Here is a 22,495-nt window from a genome sequence, read left to right on the forward strand (position 1 = left end):
TACATATACAGTGGTACCTTGGTTCTCAAACTTAATCCGTTCCAGAAGTCCATTTCAAAACCAAAGCGTTCCAAAACCAAGGCACACTTGGGGGGGGGGGGCTGGCAGGGAATCCGACAACCATGTTTCAAAGAACTGTATTATCACACATCCTATCCCTGTGCCACTAATCTGCTGTTGCAGTTGAGAATGCAAATATTCATGGCACCCGCGGAACAATTCTGAGCCCAGTATTCTTACCGTGTTATCCACTGAAGCACTGACTTTAAAAAATATATATCTTGGAAGTTGGCAGGATGACATTTGATTCTGTGTTTTATGCTGCTCCACAGGTTCAAGCAGATTATATCTGCAAAAACTTTACAAATATTTAGGTTATACATGCTATACAGTGGTACCTTGGTTCTCAAACTTAATCCGTTCAGGGGTCCGTTTGAGAACCAAAGCGTTCCAAAACCAAGGCGCGCTTTCCCATAGAAAGTAATGCAAAACAGATCAATCTGTTCCAGACTTTTAAAAACAACCCCTAAAGCAGCAATTTAACATGAATTTTACTCTCTAACGAGACCACTGATCCATAAAATGAAGGCAATAATCAATGTACAGTACTATAAAATAAATAAGACAGTATTGTAGATGATAAAAATTAAAATTATTATTTTTTCTTATACTTGCACTGATGATAGTCATTGTTTGGATTTTATCCATTTCCACAGTCACACAATCAATCAATCAATCAATCACAGTTCCACACAGTCACAAAAACAAATTAACCCAAAAGGCCTACAAAAAAAACACCCACAAAATAAATGGCAAAAACAAAAGCGCCAAATACAATAGTACCTTGGTTCTCCAACTTAATCCATTCCAGAAGTCCATTTGACTTCCGAAATGTTCAGAGACCAAGGCGCGGCTTCTGATTGGTGCAGGCACCCCAGAAACAATAGCCGACAGCTGCATCAGACATTCGGCATCCAAAAAACATTTGAAAACAGGAACACTTACTTCCAGGTTTTTGGCGTTTGGGAACCAAGGTGTTTGAGAACCAAGGTACCACTGCAGTACTATGTGTCCCAACTCTACTTAAATCTGAAGTGCATCAAGTAAGGGGTCTGAGGGAGGCAGACAACAGGAAAACTTTATTTGTAGAAGTTTGTTATAGCCTTTAATCAGAGAGAGAAGCTGTTGCCCAGAAGCAGTGAGTAGACACACAGGCATGCCAACCTGCGGGAAAGATTTTGTTCCAATGCGCAGAAAAAGGGAAGTCTCAAAAAGCGGGGGGAAATAAAGTGTGCTCCAAAGAAAAACACTGACTTGCAGATATATGAGTCAGAGCTGAGACTGCATTCCTTTTGTCACAGTCTCTCTTGGGAGTCGTAGATTCCGGGATGTGGCTATTTTTCACAGCTCTGGGAAACTGGGGGACAGATTACTAAACGGATGAATCACGTCCAAGAGAAATACTTTCGTGTCATCAGGTTTGATCCTGGTCAACAGAATGAGGTAGTGGGTCTGACTGTGCTAGAAATCCTGATTTGAACCGGGAATGAACCATGTTCGGGGGTTGTGTTTCAAGGAAAAGGCGGAGGAGATCGTTGGCAGGATGGAATGTGGATGGAATGACAGTTGGGGGATGACGGCTGGGGAATTTTGCCAGTTGACAGTTGGGAGAGAGAGAGAGAGAGAGAGAGAGAGAGATAAGAGGGTGGAGATTAGAGGGTAAGTTTAACTGGGTGGGAAAATTTGAGTTGTTCTTGCTACTTCTAAATGCATTGATTGCAGACGTGAATTTGTTTTCATTGTTCCTATGCAATCTTGCCTAATGAACACATTTTGGAAAACCTAAAAGATCTTCGTTTTCCCTAATATAATGCAATTTTCTCTGTTACTTTTTTTGCTACTATGTGCATGTTCATGCACACTTTAGCTTAGTAAATACATTTCTGGCTTGAGAACTGCCCTGAAAAATTCAGAGAAGTGCAAACTTCAAAGGATGGCCGTGTTTGGCTTCACATCTTGTTCCAGAAAGTGCAAATTACATCGGTTCACCTCTAAATGTGAATGGAATCCAATTTCTCCCCCAACCCGCAGTGCCCAAACAGATGCCAGTTCCTCTCCCAACTGCAGCAAACTGAGCACCAATGTCTGAAAGAAAATCCCAGTTGCCTTCAGCTGAACATGGTTAGAATCCTCAGGATTCCTAAAGGAATGGAAGGATTGCAGCCATGTTCAAGGGAAGGCAGTTCTCTGAAGACTTAAAGACACGGGTTGGAAGAAGAGGGGCAGAGTTTGAGCCCTCGTGGGCCCATTTGAATGCCCATGAAGAGCTTGTGACAACTCCGAATCAATTGAGACTGGTCTGCAGAGAGAAATCAAAGATCACATGAGAGATACAGAAAAGAACATAAGATGGAAATTCACTGGACAGTTTCATAGGATCTTAGAGTTGGAGGTAACCCAAGGATCATCTAGTCCAACCCGCTGCAATGCCAGAATATCACCTAAAGCATCCATGACAGATGGCCATCCAAACGCTGCTTAAAAACCTCCAAGGAAGGAGAGCCCACCAACTCTCATGGGCGTCTGTTCCATTGCTGAACAGCTTTTACTATCAGAAAGCTTTTCCAAATGTTAAGTAGGAATCTCCTTTCTTCCAACTTGAAGCCATGGTTCGTGTCCTACCCTCCAGAGCAGGAGAAAACAAGCTTGCTCCCTCTTCCATGTGACAGCCCTTGAGATATTTGATGATGGCTATCGTATCTCCTCTCAGTCTCCTCTTTTCCAGGTTTAACATACCCAGCTCCATCAAGCGCTCCTCATAAGGCTTAGTTTCCAGACCCTTGATCATCTTGGTTGTCCTCCTCTGCACACGTTCCAAATTGTGGGGCCCAAAATTGGACACAGTGTTCCAAGTGTGGTCTGACTAAAGCAGAATAAGTTAAGTAAAGGTAAAGGGACCCCTTACCATTAGGTCCAGTCGTGACCGACTCTGGGGTTGCGGCGCTCATCTCGTTTTATTGGCCGAGGGAGCCGGCATACAGGTCATGTGGCCAGCATGACTAAGCTACTTCTGGCAAACCAGAGCAGCGCACGGAAATGCCGTTTACCTTCCTGCCAGAGCAGTACCTATTTATCTACTTGCACTTTGACATGCTTTCAAACTGCTAGGTGGGCAGGAGCAGGGACCAAGCAACGGGAGCTCACCCCGTCGTGGGGATTCGAACCGCCGACCTTCTGATCGGCAAGTCCTAGGCTCTGTGGTTTAACCCACAGCGCCACCCACGTCCCACCAGAATAGGCAGAATAGAGTGGTACTATTATTTCCCTTGATCTGGAAACTATACTTCTGTTGCTGCAACCTAGAATAGCATTAGCTTTTTTCGCTGCTGTTTGTCTCTGGGTCCACCTCCTTATTTAGTCATGAATTCATTGTACAGTCCTCATCGAAATCTATGCAAGTCTCTGTTCCCTATCTGCTAAAATACCTGTTGTGCAGGTGTAAGGTGAAGGGAACACTGAAAAGGATGCGGGACTTGAATATTCATGTCACCTTAGTCCTTAGAGATCCTACATACAAATGCATTGTAGTGTTTTATTCGTTGTCTTATGTAGGGCCTAGAACAACCTGATTTGCTTCCATTGAACTAGTCCCTGGGGCTTAAAATGGTATCATGTTGCTTTTTGCTTTTGCTTCAACTGGATTTCTTCTGCCTTTGACATTTCTACTGCACTCCCCCCCGCCACCCCCCCAGCTACAATTTCTATTTTTATCTCAACCTTCAATAGTTAGGTGCTTTCTTTAAAAGGTTTCGGTTATGCTGAAAGAACAAACAAAATCAAACTGCACCCATGTTGTGCTTTCCTGAGAACTCTTACTGGCTTGCTTAAACTTTGTGGTTGTGAATCTCTGCAGGCCCAATGCAAAACTACTTGTCCTTCCCCGCAGAGGGGGAGCTACTAATTTGGGAACGCCTTCTTCCAAAGTCAGTGGGATTTGAGACTTCCTCTTCATGGTATGCTAACAGCAGTGAGGAACCTTTTCCAGAACATCAGGAGAAACTTCCTGATGGTAAGAGCACTATGACAGTGGAATTAATAATAATAATAATAATAATAATAATAATAATAACAATAATTTATTTATACCCCTGCCACTCTGGGCGGCTTCCAGCAAATGATTAAAAAGGCATTAAAACATCAGACATTAGAAACTTCCCTAAACAAGGCTGCCTTCAGTTGTCTTCTAAACGTCAGATAGTTGCTTATTTCCTTGACATCTGATGGGAGGGCATTCCACAGGACAGGCGCCAACACAGAGAAGGCCCTTTGCCTGGTTCCCTGTAACTTTGCTTCTTGTGGTGAGGGAACCAGCAGAAGGCCCTCAGAGGAGGACCTCAGTGTCCAGGCTGAACAATGGGGGTGGAGACGCTCCTTCAGGTATACTGGGCCAAGGCCGTTTAGGGCTTTAAACCAGTTTTGAAGATAGTGGTGGGCTTTCCTTCACTTGAAGTCTTCAGTCAGAGACTAGGCAGCCACATGTTGGTGATGTTCTAGCTCTGGATTACTTGTACTGAGTAGGACTTGGTGTTCTTGAGAAGCTGCCCACTGCCCACACTCCAGGGATGTTTCCACCATTTACAGGGAGAGAAAACACATACACAGTGAGAATTAATAGGGCTAAGTGTCTGCGTTTTAAATTTGTGCTTTGGGGAGGAGCAAACGTTTCATCTTGCAAAAGTCCAGGTACCTGCATGGATCCCCTATGAAATGGGCAGTGTTGAGCAATGGATGCATCTGACCCCAAGCTAGTTAAGACAAGGGAAATAGGGGGAGCAGGACAAACATGGGTCTACTCAGGTTGACATATCCCTGTGAAAAATATTCAACATACTGACTAGGGCATGCAGCCTTGGGTATTGCACAGATGAAGAGATGCTGGAGTGAGTTGGTCCAATCAAATTACATGGGGAGGAATCAGACTGTGCCTTCACCTGCCACTTTGAGAACCATTAGACTTCAGTGCTTCATTTTAAATGCCTCTGAAAGACAAAGTTGTGTTCTGCCTTCAGGGAGCTAAAGGCAGAAAGGGAGCTGAAAAAAAATATATTTACTACCAGTCAAGCTGTATCTCTTGCTCCAGTTAGCATAACTATGCTCATAAGTGGCCATTATTCTATAAGTGCTCCCTTAAATTATCTGTGAGAAACCCAGTTCAACACATCTTCAGTACTAATGCAAGACTCCAGCCTGATGGCTGGTAGAGGAGCTTCTGAGAAGAGCCTAGGAGTGGCATGAAACACAGAAGCCACCAAGAGACTTTCATATCAGCTGGTGCCGTGCCATCCTGGTCCAGATACCTACAAGGAAGACATAATACTAGTTTGGAAGCTTTCTATGGCCGGTGGAATGACCACCCTGTAGCAGTTGTGGGGAGCAGAAAACACAGGTGACTGTTATCAAATGCAGAGATTGCCTTCCAACGTTGCTCACATGCCATGAAGTGCAAAAATGGCCCAAGAGACAAATGCCATAAATGCTTACTAATGATTGACAGGTGGGCAAGGCTCACTGGGACAGCCCTGATGGGACAGATTGAGAGGTCTTGCAGACTGGATAAGACTGGATACGGCTGAAGGTTTCCCTGCGTACCTGATTTCACTAGCAAAAAAAGGATGGTGGTCCTGAATATCCCACTATTCAGCTCCATTGGATAATCCCAGTAAACAACATTATATGTGAGGTAGAGAAAAAATAAGTTTATGTGCCTCTGTCATGCCCCTCCTTACTCGCTTTTCCCTCTAAGTTTAAAAACAAAAACCTTCTGTTGCTCAGAAGAAGAAAATAGTGTCCACACTTGTTTGGTTATCTATTATCTTTCCAAAAGAATCCCAGGATGGCTTCTAAAACACAAACCAAACACAAAACAAACATTTGGAGTCAAAACTAAAACCACACCTTAATAACAGCAAGCCCATAAAGGTAGCTTTGCAGTGCAATTCTATGTGTGCCTATGCAGATATAAACCCCACTGAGTTACTCCCAGGTAAGCGCGTGGAAGGTTTCACTGTTAAAATAATCATTCTTCAAAGCAGGAGCAAATAAAACCGCACCAATCACCTCAAGCTGGAAGTACAAGTAAAGAGGTCTTCACCCTCCAGCGAAACCAAGTGAGCAGTTTGGAGACTTGCAGTGGGAACTTGAAGGGTTTGCTAAATTGGATTCCTCCCATTAAAAGTGTTCATAACTTGAAGTGGAGTTATGTATTTTTCATCTGAAAATACTGAACGCTGCCCCCGCTGCAGCGGGGTAGAACATGGGTGAAGTGTTCCCTAAGCACCCATGAACCTGTCATTAAAGGAGTCGTGAGTTTTCCAGTTGGGGGATTACATGTTCCTTAATGTTACAGGATGTATCACTTGCAGAGAATTTCTGCCACCGCAAGCTAAGAAAACAATAAAAAAAATATGTATTAAATAGCAGCACAGATTCAACATCCATATTTCATCCAGATTTTTTATTCTTCTGTGGTTTCTCACCATGGCCAGCCATGTCATGCCATTAAAATGAAGCCCCTAAGTAAATGACTGGGAGATTAAAAAAAAACAAGCCAGCACCACACCGTTTGCGAAAGGTAACCAAATTCCTCTTCCTGACAGGCTGTAAACAATGTCACAGGATGACATTGTTTTTCTTTCCACAGCCCTGCCAAGTGAAAGAGGAAGCATGAGATTAGAAGAAAATATTTAAATCAAAAAACCAAATCCTCAAGTGAACATTGGTCAAGTCCCTCCTTCCAGTTCAGTTTGTAAAGCAGATGTGCGCTTAAGAGAGAGAGATATATAATTGCTGAGTTAGGGGGAAAAAACCCATTGGGAAGAAAAACAAAGTTCAGGGACCAGGTCTTCAGCTGACATTTGCTGCGTTGTCTCTACTAAGCAGATCCTCTCCACCAGTGATATCTTGAAGTATTGCGGGGGAGACTGGTGGATGCTTTTAAATGAAAACTATTTGGTTTGAATTTTCTGAATAGGCCGAATCTCCTGAATTTTCTAGGGTGACAAGTTATACATTTGCATTTTTAAAAATGCATAAGCTATTTTATATATCTAGGCCAGGATTCAGCTAAGTCCTTGCATGTGTGGAACAAAGTCTACTCGTGCAAAGAGACTTCCCCTGTCTCCTCCCACCCACATGCCTCCCATGCTCCCTAAAACTTCTCTGGAGGATTGCAGGAACCCCCAGAACAGATTTTGAGCAGGGGGGCATATGAGGGAGCAGAGGAAGGAAAGTCTCATTGCTCAAATGGATCTAATTTCATGCATGCATACTTCACTTAGCACTACACTGAATTCCAACCTAGATGCAAATTTCAAAATAAGTACCATAATGCAGTACATCTTGTCCTAGTACAGTGGTACCTTGGTTTTTGAACAGCATAGTTGTGCTGGTCCCGGGGGGGGGGTACCGTGCGGCATGGTCTGAGTCCGGTCCTAGGTCGAAGGTAAGGAGGCTATCCATCAGGGGCGAAGCAAGGTCCAAGCGAGGAGTCAGGCATGGTCAGGAGAGCAGGTCAGGGTGCCGGCAGGAACAGGTCACCAACGATGTTGCTCCCACAACCTGGGACTGGGTTGACTGGCCTTTATCTCCTCTGAGGCATAGGGTGGTCCTGGCCCACAGGTGCCTCGCCTCCCCTGGCCTTAAGGCGAGCACTCCTCCTGTGAGAAGTTAGTTCCCTCCGCCTCTCTACCCTGAGCCTCTGCAGCTCCAGAGAGGCTGGAGGGTTACTGGACCCAGAGGCAACCTCCCCTTCCCCTGACAGGGCTGGGAGAGACACACCTGCAGGCAATGGGTCCTGAGAGAGACACACCTGCAGGCAATGGGATCACCTCTGGAGCCAGAGCGGATTCAGCTGGTGTCTGCTCCTGAGGATCCGGCACAGGTGAGGGCCCTTCAGGTTCAAGCCCCAGCCCCGGCTCAGCCGGCCCTGGAGGCGGGGACTCCTGTGCAGGCTGGGAATCCTCAGGTTCAGCCTCTGAATCCGATTCCCAGGCCATCACATTAGTTCACAAACAACTTGGAGCCCAAACGCTGCAAAACTGGAAGTAGGTGTTCCAGTTTTTGAGCTTTTGTTTTCAGAAGCCAAATGTTCTTCTAAAATCTCCATATAAAATGCTAGACTCACGAGGAGGAGAAGCTAAACTGTGAACAAATGTGATGGAAAACACCACTGAGCGCATTCTTACGACACGGTTGCCCCCGGTGCATTCAGACACATTACTGTGTAGCAAGTGCTAAGTACTGCGGAAAAGGGGAAGAAGAGTGGTATGGGGGTGGGGGTGGCGGAAGCAGCCTGATAATCAGCTGCCCTCTTCCACAGAGTATAGGCTGGATACACAAAGCGGGGCTGTAATGATTTCTCCACCCCTGCAGTTTCACTTGTAAGAAGAGATCAGCAGCCACTCTCTCTAAAGTCCCTCTCTAAAGCAGGGCTTGAATGTTGTGTGCAAACAATCAGCAGGGAACCCCGAACAGTTTGCAGAGTACAAACAGGATGGCATCTTGCTGCTTCACACTGCGCAGGGCTGCCATTGTCTGGGTGATCCACAGCAGAAATCAATCGAGGAGACTAATGATGGCTTCAGAAGGGGATGAAAGGAAAAGAGACGGAGACTAACAAGGTGGAAAAAGGCACGGCTGTCAGAAAATGTGCCGGCATTGCAAGAAATTGCTTGTTGTTCATTTTGGATTTGCTCATAGAACAGTAAGGCAAGGCTGTACCATTGCATCCCAACCAATATCCTTTGCAAGGCTGCAGGGTATGTTGGGTTGGCACCATGTGACCCAGGATTTGTGCCCCCAGCATCCTCTGTGAGATTTTGTGCCATACAATTCACAGACCCTCCAAGTGTCCCTGTTTTCCTGGGACAGCCCTGGATTTAGAAGTCTGGGTGCCTACTGGAATGAATGAATGAATATAATAATTTATTACTTATACATCACTCAGGCAGAAGATATAGAAGCATGATTAGTCACACCAACAGGGTAAAGAACAGCTTCTATCTGTGGACTGTTAGGCTGCTGAATGAAAAGATAACAACAGGGCAACTGACTTTCGGGTTTGGTGGGTGTGCGTCAGTGAACGAGGGGAATTAAGACTAAGTGAGCTGAGTGGGGGGTGCTCGTGTTATCTCACTGTATACAAGTTGTACAAGTGACAATAAAGTATTTCACTCCTCTGACTGGGTTGCCCCAGCCACTCTGGGCAGCTTCCAAGAAATTGAAACATCAAACACAGTAAAAATCAAACATAAAAAACTTCCCTATACGAGACTATACGGTGCCACTACTGAGAAGGTCTTCTGCCAGGTTGTCTGTAGCTTCACTTCTCACAGAGAGGGAACCACCAGAAGGCCCTCGGAGGAGGACCTCCATGTCCGGGCTGAATGATGGAGGTGGAGATGCTCCTTTAGGTATACAGGGCCAAGGCTCTGTACTAAGACAAGGGAGCGTGGGAAATACAGTTCTCAAGCCATATTTCCCATGCTTCATTGCTCCAGTAGATGTTGCCACATGTGATTATAGCAGAGTCTAGGTATTAATCCTGAGGCCTGCACCTAGCCTTTCCCAGTTGAGTTTGGGAAGGGGGGGTCCATGAGGATTGCTGGAAGAGAAGATGCCATGGAGCCAAGCTAATTCTGAACCTAGAGGAATACGAGCCCAATTCAGGATGGGTTTAAGGGATTGGAATCAGAGGTGGAGCTAGCTGCTCTGGCACCCGGAGCGGCGCACATGCTGTGCACCTGGGAACAGGGCCATGGGGGTGGTGCAAGTGTCCCAGGGGGGCGCTGTGGCGAGCATTCCAGGGGGCGAGACGCCCAGGGGGTGGAGCAAACCTCCCATGGGGTGGAGCGAGCCACCCATTGTGGGTGGCTTCCTGGGCGGGGGGGGGGACAGAGCCGCGCCGCTTTGCTAGCAACTTTCCTCCCTTCCCTCTTCCTTTTGACAGCTTAGGAGGGCTCCCCCCCCAGGAAGCAGCCCGTGAGTGGGGGGCAACGGTGCACCACCCACCCTCCTCCCCACAACTCCCAAGCCTCCCCTGAGCTGTCAAAATGAAGGGAGGAGGGGGAAAGGCCACCGGGAAGGCAGCTCAGCTCCGCCCTTCCCCCAACGGCTCAGGGTAGGCTTGGGAGTCGCGGGCAGGTGGTGCGCCGAATGTCACCCCCCCAGTGATGACACCCGGGGCAAGCAGCCCCCACCGCCCCCCCTTTCCTCCGCCCCTGATTGGAATACACAATGTGATGGCCTGGGATTCCGATTCTGAGAGTGAACCGGAGGAATCCCAGCCGGCACAGGAGTCCCCGCCTCCAGGGCCGGCTGAACTGGGGCAAGGCCTAGATTCTGAGGAGCCTGCACCTGTGCCAGATCCTCAGGAGCAGGCACCAGGTGAAACCATTCTGGCCCCAGAGGTGCTTGAGGACTCAGTGTCTACAGGTGAGCCTTCCCCGGGGCCCAGTAACCCTTCGGCCTCTCCTGAACTGCAGAGGCTTAGGGCAGAGAGGCGAAGGGAACTGGTTTCTCCCAGGAGGAGTGCTCGCCTTAAGGCCAGGAGAGGTGGGGCTCCTGGGGGCCGGGACCGCCCCTGGCCTTAGAGAAGATGAAGGGCAGTCAGCCCGGTCCCAGGTTGCGGGAGCAACGTCGTCATTGAAGAGCTGTTTTGGCCAGCATCCAGTCCTGTTCCTCCAGTGTTCCTGTTCCCCGCCCGGCTACCTGCTTCTGATCTTCGAGTGTTCCTGTCCCCGCCCGGCTCCCTGTTTCGGACCTCACCTCGCACTTTGTGGACTATCTCCAGGCTAGTGACTTAGGACTGAACTTTGACTACGGTAACAGTAACCTTCCCCCCGGGACCAGCACAGTTTGCTCCCGCCACACCCGCACTCCCCCTTCGTTGGGGTGCGTTCGGGAACAGCCAGAGGCCATGGTTGACCAGGCAGCTGCGCTGGTGGCATTGGCCCAGGAGAACCAGGCCTTGACCCACACCGTTCAGCAGTTAAGCGATGTGGTTGCGGCGCTTCAGCAACGGTTGGAAACCTTTACAGATCATGGGGCCGACACCCCAGCTCCAGGCAAGTACCCAGTGGCTTTGCCAGAGAAATTTGATGGGACCCTGGCCAGTTTTCCCATGTTCTTCGCCCAGGCCAAGTTGTATATTCAGGGGCGAGCCCGGAACTTCCCTGACGACCGCACCAAGGTGCACTTTCTGATCAGTTTGTTAAAGGACCAGGCGGCCAAGTGGGCTTTGCCACTGCTCCGGCAAGACTCTCCTTTGTTAACGGACTATGTGGGATTTTGTAACCACTTAGAGACCGTGTTTGGCAACCCTCTGAAGGAGAGCCAAGCCAATCGGGCGATTCGTCAGTTGAGACAGGACAAGTCCACAGCCGCCGCCTACGCCACAGAATTTCGGCTGTTGGCACAAGACTTGTCTTGGAATGACTCTGCACTACGGGACCAGTATCTGGAGGGACTGTCGGACGAGATACTGGACCAGTTGGCCATGATGGAGCGTCCCACCACGCTGGACGCCCTCATTCAGCGGAGCCTGCAGATAGACGATCGGTTGGAGGACCGTCGCCAGGCCCGGGACCGCCAGCACCCCCGGCTCCTAGCGCCCATCCTTCCCAACAGGTCCACGCCCACAGCCGAGTTGCCAGTCGAGCCAACGCAGCTCGGGGCTGTGCGACCTCGCCTCTCCCCCTCGGAGAAGACGCGGCGTCGGGAGGGAAACCTGTGTCTTTACTGCGGTGGGAGTGGACATTACGCCCGTTCCTGTCCCAGGAAAATGCCAGTCGCAGGAAAACCACCAACCTCTGTAGCCGAAGGCCCTAGCAACATGGGGTCCCAAACCATGCAAGAGGGGCCCTCACCAGTGGAGTTGCGACATCTCATGGTTCCAGTGCGTCTCTACCCTCCAGGTGGGCCCTGGATTCTTACCCACGCTCTGGTAGATTCGGGGGCAACCCGCTCCTATATGGACGCTGCCTTTGCCGCTCATCATCAGGTGCCACTTCAGAACAAGCCAGAACCGGTACAGGTGGAGGCAATCGACGGACGGCTCCTGCGTTCGGGTGCCGTCACTCGGGAGACCCAGCCCTTGGTCCTGTGTCTCCAGCAGCACCGGGAGGTGCGAACTTTGGACATTGCCTCCATGCCCCGGTTCCCCCTGGTGCTTGGAATGGACTGGTTGGAGGCTCACAATGTTCAGATTGACTGGGTTAATCGGACTGTGCACTTCCCAGACCCATGCCCCCATGCTCGGTCCGAGATGCTAGCGGCCGCACCCACTGAGGAGGCAGCACCCACGCTCCCAGCCGTGTACCGGGACTACCAAGACGTGTTCGAGGAACGGGGGGCAGACCAGCTGCCGCCGCATCGGTCTTTTGACTGCGGCATAGACCTCCAGCCCGGAGCGCCCCTGCCGGTGAGTCGCTTATACTCTCTAACAGAGCCAGAGCGCGAAGCTTTGCAGGACTTCCTGCACAAGAACCTGGAGCGTGGGTTCATTAGGCCTTCTACCTCACCCACCGCTGCGCCAGTACTCTTCGTTAAGAAGAAATGTGGGGAGCTTCGCCTTTGCCATGATTACCAGGCCCTGAACAAAATTACCATCCCGGACCGGTACCCCTTGCCCCTTATTTCGGAGTTGCTGGAGCGGGTGCAAGGGGCGCAGATGTTCACCAAGCTTGACCTCCGGGGGGCCTACAATTTAATTAGGATCCGAGCCGGGGATGAGTGGAAGACAGCATTCGGGACCCGGTACGGGCAGTTCGAATACCTGGTTATGCCCTTCGGATTGTGCAACGCGCCCGCTGTGTTCCAACGGTACATCAACCACGTGTTCCAGGACTTGCTGGACAAGTACATGGTGGTGTACCTGGATGACATTTTGATTTTCTCCCGTGACCCGGCTCACCACGAGGGTCATGTCCGGACCGTGCTGCAGCGCTTGCGGGAGCACCGCCTGTATGCGAAGCTCAGCAAGTGCGAGTTCCATCAGCAGACAGTGGATTTTCTGGGTCACCGACTCTCTCCAGATGGGGTGCAGATGGATCCTGGGAAGGTGGCAGCGGTTCGGGAATGGGCGGCACCTCGGAACCGCAAGGACCTACAGCGTTTCCTGGGGTTCGCCAACTATTACCGGACCTTCATTGCGGGTTACGCTCGTCGCACTACCCCATTGACCCGGCTACTGCGCCCCAAGACGCCGTTTTCCTGGGACAGCGAGGCAGAGGAGGCGTTTCAGGGGTTGAAGGCCTGTTTCCAGAGAGCGCCGATCTTGCAACATCCGGATCCTTCTCGACCCTTTGTGGTAGAGACTGACGCCTCCAGTACGGCTCTCGGTGCCGTCTTGTCTCAGCAGTACGGACCTGATGCGCCACTCTTACCCTGCGCCTTTTATTCCCGCCAGCTCCTGCCGGCGGAGCGTAACTATACTGTATGGGAGCGGGAACTACTGGCCATCAAGGTGGCTTTTGAGGTCTGGCGCCACCATCTTGAGGGGGCACGACACCCGGTGGAGGTGAGAACCGACCACCGGAACCTGGAGTACCTCCAGACCACCCGCAAGCTGAACCAAAGGCAGATCCGGTGGGCGTTGTTCTTTTCCCGGTTCCAGTTCCGGATCCGCTACATCCCTAGCTCCCAAAACCAGAAGGCGGATGCCCTGTCCCGGAAACCTGAAGACAACACAGACACGGTACAGCAGGCAGTACCCACCACGATCCTACCACCGGCTGCATTCCTGGCCACCCAGGAGGCTGAGCCACTGCAGGCTCGGGTGCGGGAACAGCAGCGGGTCGACGCTTGGGCCCAGGAACGACTCCAGGAACTGGCCGAAGGGTCATGCCCTCAGTATCCGGGGCTGGTCCTGCATCAGGGCCTTCTGCTGCACCACGGGCGCCTGTACATCCCGCCAGGGCCGCTGCGGGCTGAGGTTCTCCGGATGACCCATGATGCTCCAGCAGCAGGGCACTTTGGGCGGTATCGGACCACCCATCTGGTAAGCCGTGAGTTTTGGTGGCCCCGTCTGAAGGCTGACGTGGCTCGCTACGTCGCTGGTTGTGATGTCTGCCGGCGGGCCAAGGGGCCTACCGGGCGACCCCCCGGCCTTCTTCAGCCGTTGCCGGTTCCACCACGTCCTTGGCACACGGTTTCTCTGGACTTTGTAGTGGAGCTACCCCCGTCTCGTGGCTGCACCTGCCTTCTAGTTTTCTCTGACCATTTCACGAAGATGGTGCACTGTGCCCCCTGCCCATCCATACCCTCAGCTAAGGAAACCGCTCAGCTGTACCTTCAGCATGTCTTCCGCCTGCATGGCCTACCTGAGCGTGTGGTGTCCGACCGTGGCGTTCAGTTCACGTCCCGGTTTTGGCGTGCTTTGCACCAGGCCCTCGGAACAGAGGTCTGTCTCTCATCTGCCTACCACCCACAGACTGATGGCCAGACGGAACGGGCGAACGCGGTGCTGGAACAGTACCTCCGGTGCTACTGCAGCTACCAGCAGGATGACTGGGTCGACCACCTAGCATTGGCGGAGTTCGCTTACAACAACGCGGTGAATGCATCCACCCAGCAGACCCCGTTCCAGGCCAGTTACGGTTTTCATCCACGGTTGTTTCCGGATGTGCTGCCGGCATCTGCGGTCCCTGCGGTGACAGAGTGGCTTCAGGAGCTCCAGTCCCAGCAACAGCTGTTGATGGAGCAGCTGCGCCAGGCCAAGGAGGCGTACAAGGTCCAGGCCGACCGCCACCGCCAGGTGGGGCCGGAACTCCACGTCGGTGACCTGGTATGGCTCTCCACTCGCCACCTCCACCCTTCTCGACCTTCGCGGAAGCTGGACGCCCGTTTCACCGGCCCGTTCCCTATCGTGAACCAGGTCTCGCCTGTGGCATTCCGTCTCCAGTTGCCCGCAACCCTGAAGGTTCACCCGGTATTCCACAGGTCCCTTCTGAGTCCGGTGGCCCCACCCGACGAGTTCCACCCGGACCGTCCCCGACCGCAGCCAGTTTTGGTTCAGGGAGAGCCTGAGTACGAGGTGGAACGCATTCTGGACTCCCGATACCGCAGGGGAAAGCTGCAGTATCTCATTGACTGGAAGGGGTATGGGCCGGAGGACCGTTCCTGGGAACCAGCGGCCAACGTCCACGCGCCTGCCTGCCTCCGAGAGTTCCATGCGGCGTACCCCAGCAAGCCGGGTCCAGACCCTCGATTAAGGGGGGGGCCTGGGAGGGGGGATGGTGTGATGGCCTGGGATTCCGATTCTGAGAGTGAACCGGAGGAATCCCAGCCGGCACAGGAGTCCCCGCCTCCAGGGCCGGCTGAACTGGGGCAAGGCCTAGATTCTGAGGAGCCTGCACCTGTGCCAGATCCTCAGGAGCAGGCACCAGGTGAAACCATTCTGGCCCCAGAGGTGCTTGAGGACTCAGTGTCTACAGGTGAGCCTTCCCCGGGGCCCAGTAACCCTTCGGCCTCTCCTGAACTGCAGAGGCTTAGGGCAGAGAGGCGAAGGGAACTGGTTTCTCCCAGGAGGAGTGCTCGCCTTAAGGCCAGGAGAGGTGGGGCTCCTGGGGGCCGGGACCGCCCCTGGCCTTAGAGAAGATAAAGGGCAGTCAGCCCGGTCCCAGGTTGCGGGAGCAACGTCGTCATTGAAGAGCTGTTTTGGCCAGCATCCAGTCCTGTTCCTCCAGTGTTCCTGTTCCCCGCCCGGCTACCTGCTTCTGATCTTCGAGTGTTCCTGTCCCCGCCCGGCTCCCTGTTTCGGACCTCACCTCGCACTTTGTGGACTATCTCCAGGCTAGTGACTTAGGACTGAACTTTGACTACGGTAACAGTAACCTTCCCCCCGGGACCAGCACACACAAATTCAATCTCTTCTTCCTGAGATTTGGTGCCATCACTACTTTGACTTGCCACAACATGGTGCGCATGGTATCATCTGCCTTTCACTGGACCACCCTGGTTGCTTTCTCCAATACAGTGATACCTCAGGTTACATACACTTCAAGTTACATACGCTTCAGGTTACAGACTCCGCTAACCCAGAAATAGTACCTCGGGTTAAGAACTTTGCTTCAGGATGAGAACAGAAATCGTGCGGCGCCAGTGGGAGGCCCCATTAGCTAAAGTGGTGCTTCAGGTTAAGAACAGTTTCAGGTTAAGAACAGACCTCTGGAATAAATTAAATACTTAACCCAAGGTACCACTGTATATCAAAGAGAGTGCAGGGTGTGGCTATCTCTCTGTGGCAGGCTAAGAACACTAAGGTGTGTGCTCATCAGCATCCCAGCTTCAAGGAGCCCTGGGACAGGTAGATTTTAGGGAACCTGACACCCACACCTCTTCGTCTTTGGCTCAACTGTTGCGAGAACCTTTCCAGAGGCAGATTTCCAGCTTGCTTGTCGTTAGACCTCTGAAGAGCAATCAATCTGGAATCAATTCAGGAACTTGAAGCTACAAGTTATCTGTTCTTGTTTATTCACCATGAGGAGAAGGCTTTAATTAATATAATACATAGTGGTCAATGCCTTGCTTTTAAACTTTACCTTTTCCCCATTGGTCAATCAATATGTATTTTAATCTTTCTCCCCTTTTAAATGCATTTTAAAAGTCTCACAGAACAGGAGTAGCAGATTGCACGGTTATTAATTGCTATTATCAGCTCTTTCATTTTCCAAACATCAGCAGTTTCTATAAATTCCACTTTTATCCTTATACTTAAATCACCTTAGTCTTGTACATCACTTACGTCTGGAGACAACTGGTCCACAACTGAGGAGATATTCCGTTAAGCCAACAGTGGTTACAGATTAAAACAAAAAACCAGCTTCTCCTTAAAAAAAAAACTTTCCTAATTTTGACAATGAGAAGAGATAAAGATATCCCGTGATTAATTTCATGGCGCTTCTGTATCACACTGGGAGTGAGGCGGTGCTTACTATTTCATATCTACCACGTATAATGTAGTGAGGTGGAACAGAATTGGTGGAGGTTCAAAAACCATGAGATTCCTAGATTGTTGTGGCATCTGCAGCTGAGCTTGTGGTCCAGATATCTACAGCAGATTTCCCCTCCTCTCAAGGTTGTTACAATCCGTGAAAATAGGTGGAGTAATTATGAATTCCAGGAACTTAGCCAAATCAGGAATAGTGTTTGTGCAGGTTTGGGGATGGTGTAAGTTGGAGAAGATTCCAGAAAACACCACTCGTGGAGAGACAATGTTGCTGTGGACAGAGACAAATACAATCAGTCACGCATGTTCTTTTGTACTGCCTCTGGTACCAGAGGAGAGGAAAAAGGGAAACAGGGACGTTCTGGGTTCAAATCAGAAACTGGGACGGCTTTGGTAATTCCAGGACTGTCTTTTTTTTATTTTATGATATTTATTGAAATTTCAAAGAATACAAGAATTACACAAAAACAAAAAGTAAAAATACAAGAAAATACAAAATACAGAAAAAAGAATTTTAAAAACCCTTAAAAATAAAAAATAAAAATAAAATAGATCAATCTTTCCATAACTTCCATTCATATCCTTGTTTCCCTAACCTCCTCATACCTCCCTTTTTTGATAGTTAGAGATATTTATTAAAGTTTTTAAGGTATAACAAAAAAATGAAAAATAAAAAGAAACATACAAAATAAAAACAGTTAAAAACACATTAATTTTCCATAGCATATCTTCCTTACACTTATTTCCCCGGACCTCCTCGTACCTCCCTTTTTTGTATTCCAGTTCAGTTTGTTAGTTCAGCAAATCCTTACCATTAAGCTTTTACCCATTTGTGAACCTTTTTTCGTATCTCTTAAGGCATTACAGCTGGAAACCACTTAGTTTCTATCCAACATCCTTCTAAGATTCATTAATTTTACAATATTTCTGTAAATAGTCTTTAAATTTTTTCCAGTCTTCTTTCACCGACTCTTCTTCCTGGTCTCGGATTCTGCCAGTCATTTCTGCCAATTCCATGTAGTCAAACACCTTCATCTGCCATTCTTCCAGAGTGGGTAGATCTTGTGTCTTCCAATACTTTGCAATGAGTATTCTTGCTGCTGTTGTAGCATACATAAAAAAAGTTCTGTCCTTCTTTGGCACCAATTGGCCGACAATGCCCAGAAGAAAGGCCTCTGGTTTCTTCAGGAGGGTATATTTAAATACCTTTTTCAATTCATTATATATCATTTCCCAGAAAGCCTTAATCTTTGGGCACGTCCACCAAAGGTGAAAGAATGTACCTTCAGTTTCTTTACATTTCCAGCATTTATTATCGGGCAAATTATAGATTTTTGCAAGCTTGACTGGGGTCATGTACCACCTGTATATCATTTTCATAATATTCTCCCTTAAGGCATTACATGCCATAAACTTCATACCTGTGGTCCATAACTGTTCCCAGTCAGCAAACATAATATTATGTCCAACATCTTGTGCCCGGTAATTCCAGGACTGTCACTGGAAAATAGCGACACTTGGAGGGTATGGTAACAGCATTGGGCTTTGGGTCTCAAATCCTGCTTTGTCTAAGCCTGTGGCCCACATCACATGATGTGCCTTGTGAGAAAACCGCCCTCTTCTGAATTTACTGCTCCCTTTCTATTGCATTAGGTGTTCCTGAGTTCTAAAGTTCAGTGTGGGAGGCATAGTAATTTGTGTTTTGTTGTATGTGATGCCAATAAAGGTTTAACAGATACGGAGGGATAATTTGTGTTTGCAATGTTCAGTGATTGCATTTGGATGGTTTAAAGCAGGCTTCCTCAACCTCAGCCCTCCAGATGTTTTTGAGACTACAATTCCCATCATCCCTGACCACTCGTCCTGGTAGCTAGGTATCATGGGAGTTGTAGGCCAAAAACATCTGGAGGGCTGAGGTTGAAGAATCCTGGTTTAAAGGATATAAACACTACTGACACAAATACAGCTTATTACTCCTAGGAAAGTAGGAACACGATTGCAGCCTTGGCTTTCTTGTGAGGAAAGGGCAGGCAGAAGTTAAATATTATGTTTACAAATATGCATTTTTAAAATGTATAAAATGAATAGTTTTGACACAAATAAATTATCAATGAATTTTTTGGGGGGGAAACGATAACGTATTAAAATCTCAGTGAATTTGCCAATGGATGGAAACATTGAAAGGTAAGAGCAGGCTTTTTTTTACTGGTAATTTAGGAAAAATACTGTCCGCTTTTCCTTACTATTCTACCTGTAAAAGTAAAATAGTAAATCAACCAATCAATCATTTTTAAAAAAAGGAAAGCAGATCTGTTTTCCACAACCACCACCTCACCACCCCCGTTGTGGCTACAGGCCTAAAACAACTCCATAGGATCCGGTCCCCTGGGCACATTAACCTGGGAGTAAGCTCAATTAAGCACAAGTAGAACTTGTGAATCTAAAACATGAAATAATCAGATCAAATTGAGATTGGTTGGTGCTAAACTTGGAGCTGTAATATTTTGGCCAGGAGGGAGCAGAAAAACATGGCCCTTTATAGTGAAAAGATGCATTTCTCTGGTTAAAAGAAGCAAAATTCAATGCCTACAAGGATTAAATCCACTTCTGCAGCCATTTTATACTTATATATCTCTTCCATTCTGTGTTGCACCTGAGGCAATCACACCCTTTTGTCCTTCCTAAATTTGGCCCCGACTGTCAGACTTCCTTAAGACAGACTGGATTTCCAGAGCAGGAATTTAGCTCTTTAATGTGATCACGGCTCCTTAAAAAACAGTATGGGTACGTGCATAGCTTAGGGCTCCCATACGTCTGAAATTTCTGGGACATGGCTGGGATTCGGCAGTCGGAAACAGTGTCCAGGCAGAAAAATCTCTGAAATGCCTGGGAAAATCTGGACGTATGGCAACCCATGCCTGAACTGTAGTTTTTGGCGAACTTTCGTTTCCAGATTTTCACTTTTTGAAATATGGCAACCCCTGCATAGGTGTTGTTTTTAATAAGAGTGACCAGTTGATTACACATATGGCATAGGTCGTCTTCTCGTTACAGGTTTTTTGTTCTTCTGCTTATTAAAAAAAAAAAAAATCGCAAAGATGTAAGGCAAGGGTTCAATATAAAGTGGTACCTCAGGTTAAGTACTTAATTCGTTCCAGAGGTCTGTACTTAACCTGAAACTGTTCTTAACCTGAAGCACCACTTTAGCTAATGGGGCCTCCCGCTGCTGCTGCACCGCCGGAGCACGATTTCTGTTCTCATCCTGAAGCAAAGTTCTTAACCTGAAGTACTATTTCTGGGTTAGCGGAGTCTGTAACCTGAAGCGTATGTAACCCGAGGTACCACCGTAGTCTATTATGAGTTTTAATTGTTGGTTAGTCATTGCTTTTAAAGTATTTTTTAAGGACTTTGAGACCTCAAGCTGGTGCAGATTCGTAATATAGACATGAAATACATTGTGTTCGTTTCATTTAAGCACAGTAGAGATGTTTCGTTGACCTGTTATGGTACAAAGAGAAGACAGACTAGATGAAATTGAAGGAAGAAGGGACAGTATAAGGGGGGGGGGATGTAATAAGTCGGCTACAGATGGAAGGATGTGGAACTTTCTGAAATTTCCACCTTCAGCCTCCCAAGGAAATTGGCTCGGTTTCTTAACTTATTATCAGAAAAGAAAAGTAATCCTCATTCCCTCCACAGGTCTTCTATCAGGGGTTTGTTTATGACACCACTTACACAAAATTAGGTTTAAAATGTGTGCAAAATGACTGGCAGCTATTGAAAAGAAATAAGTTTGTAGTCAAATAGTTCACGTGGTGAACTGGACCTAACTTGGTGAACTTTATACGGAGGTTCTTGCAGACTAGCAGACAATGGTAGGAACCGTTCCAGTTATTAAAAGAATCTTCTTCTTTTTTGGAGTCCAGCACCAAAAAGGAGAAACTCCTCCCCTTTCAAATTATATATCTTTTACAGTGCAATTCTTTCTGGCTAGGAGGAAGACTTCAGACACTTTTTCAAATAACCCCAGCTGTTTAATCTGTACCCTTCAGGGAGTCCTGCTGTGTGTGTATATGTGAAAGTGAAACACTTTGGTTGAAACAGGAACAGTCTTTTGGGTTTGGCTGGCCCTCTCTGGAAAAAAGTAGCAGCAGAAGGCGACTCATTTCCTTTATAGAGAGTGGCGTTACACAGATCGTGAACCTTTATCCTTTCTTAGCTTGGACGGGATCATCGGCTCGCTGGGGACTGTCGGAGAAAAACGCACACAAATTCTCTTTGCAAAATTAGATCTGCTAACTTGGCTATTTAACTTTACTTATGTAGCAAAGTGGCAGCTTTTGATCTTAATTTATAGCAAAGAGATCAGCCTGGGCTTTTCTTGAAAGGTCTTATTCATCACCTCCTTTTAAAATTTACTCTTAGTGACAGTCTAAAACCAGATCAGTCAGGGTGTTCTCCCTTAGGTTTTAAGTAATTTGTTTGGAATCCCAACAAATCTAATATCCCAATAGTAATGTTCATTGATCTCACTACCTTTCCCAATGTGGTGGCTAACCAATCAGTCAAGTATACATGCACAGCCCCCAAATTGCATAAATACTCAGAAAATACTATGGTGGAATCAATGCTGCTGGGGGCGCGGGGAAGAGAGATCTTTTCCTCCAGTGAAAATATGCGTGGTATACAAATCAGAGTAAGTATTTCAAGATTTCTCCTTCATGTTCTCAGTTCCTGGGAATTATTTGCCTTGTCTCTTTTCTTTCTAAGCAATATTATTACAGTCTACTAATTGGCTGATCCACTCTATTATAATTATTATAGAAATGTAAAGATGAGATACTTTGTCATTGTGTTGGTTGCACCACTATAGTACAAAAACCAGCATTTTATCAAGAAAACTCCAGAGAAACACACTTGATGAAGCGGTGAGCCACAAGCGGCATTCTATGAAAGAGGCTTGAACATGCCTTGAGAAAATGATAATAATAATAATAATAATAATAATAATAATAATAATAATTTCTACTCCGCCCATCTGGCTGGGTTTCCCCAGCCACTCTGGGCAGCTTCCAACAACTAATTAAAAATACATTAAAACATCAGTCATTAAAAACTTCCCTAAACAGGGCTTCCTTCAGATGTCTTCTAAATGTCATCTAGTTGTTTGTTTCTTTGACGTCTGAGGGTGTTCCACAAGGCGGGCGCCACTACCGAGAAGGCCCTCTGCCTGGTTCTCTGTAACCTCACTTCTTGCAGTGAAGGAACCACCAGTGGCCCTTGGAGCTGGACCTCAGTATCCGGGCTGAAGGATGGGGGTGGAGACGTTCCTTCAGATATACTGGGATGAGGCAGTTTAGGGCTTTAAAGGTCAGCACCAACACTTTGAATTGTGCTCGGAAATGTACTGGAAGCCAATGTAGGTCTTTCAAGACCAGTGTTATATGGTCTCGGTGGCCACTCCCAGCCACCAGTCTAGCTGCATGCCAG

At 48.1% G+C, this 22,495-nt stretch overlaps 1 long non-coding RNA gene across 1 annotated transcript; it reads left to right on the plus strand.

The window, feature by feature from the left end:
* The first annotated feature begins 3,164 nt into the window (after window positions 1-3,164).
* LOC308466815 lies at window positions 3,165-6,250 on the plus strand. Its single transcript, XR_013980973.1, has 2 exons — window positions 3,165-4,069; window positions 6,090-6,250. It is a non-coding gene; the product is annotated as an uncharacterized lncRNA (long non-coding RNA).
* Window positions 6,251-22,495: the final 16,245 nt, after the last annotated feature.

This window comes from Podarcis pityusensis (assembly GCF_964106645.2).
Source record: "Podarcis pityusensis genome assembly, chromosome: 17".
Lineage (NCBI taxonomy): Eukaryota > Metazoa > Chordata > Lepidosauria > Squamata > Lacertidae > Podarcis > Podarcis pityusensis.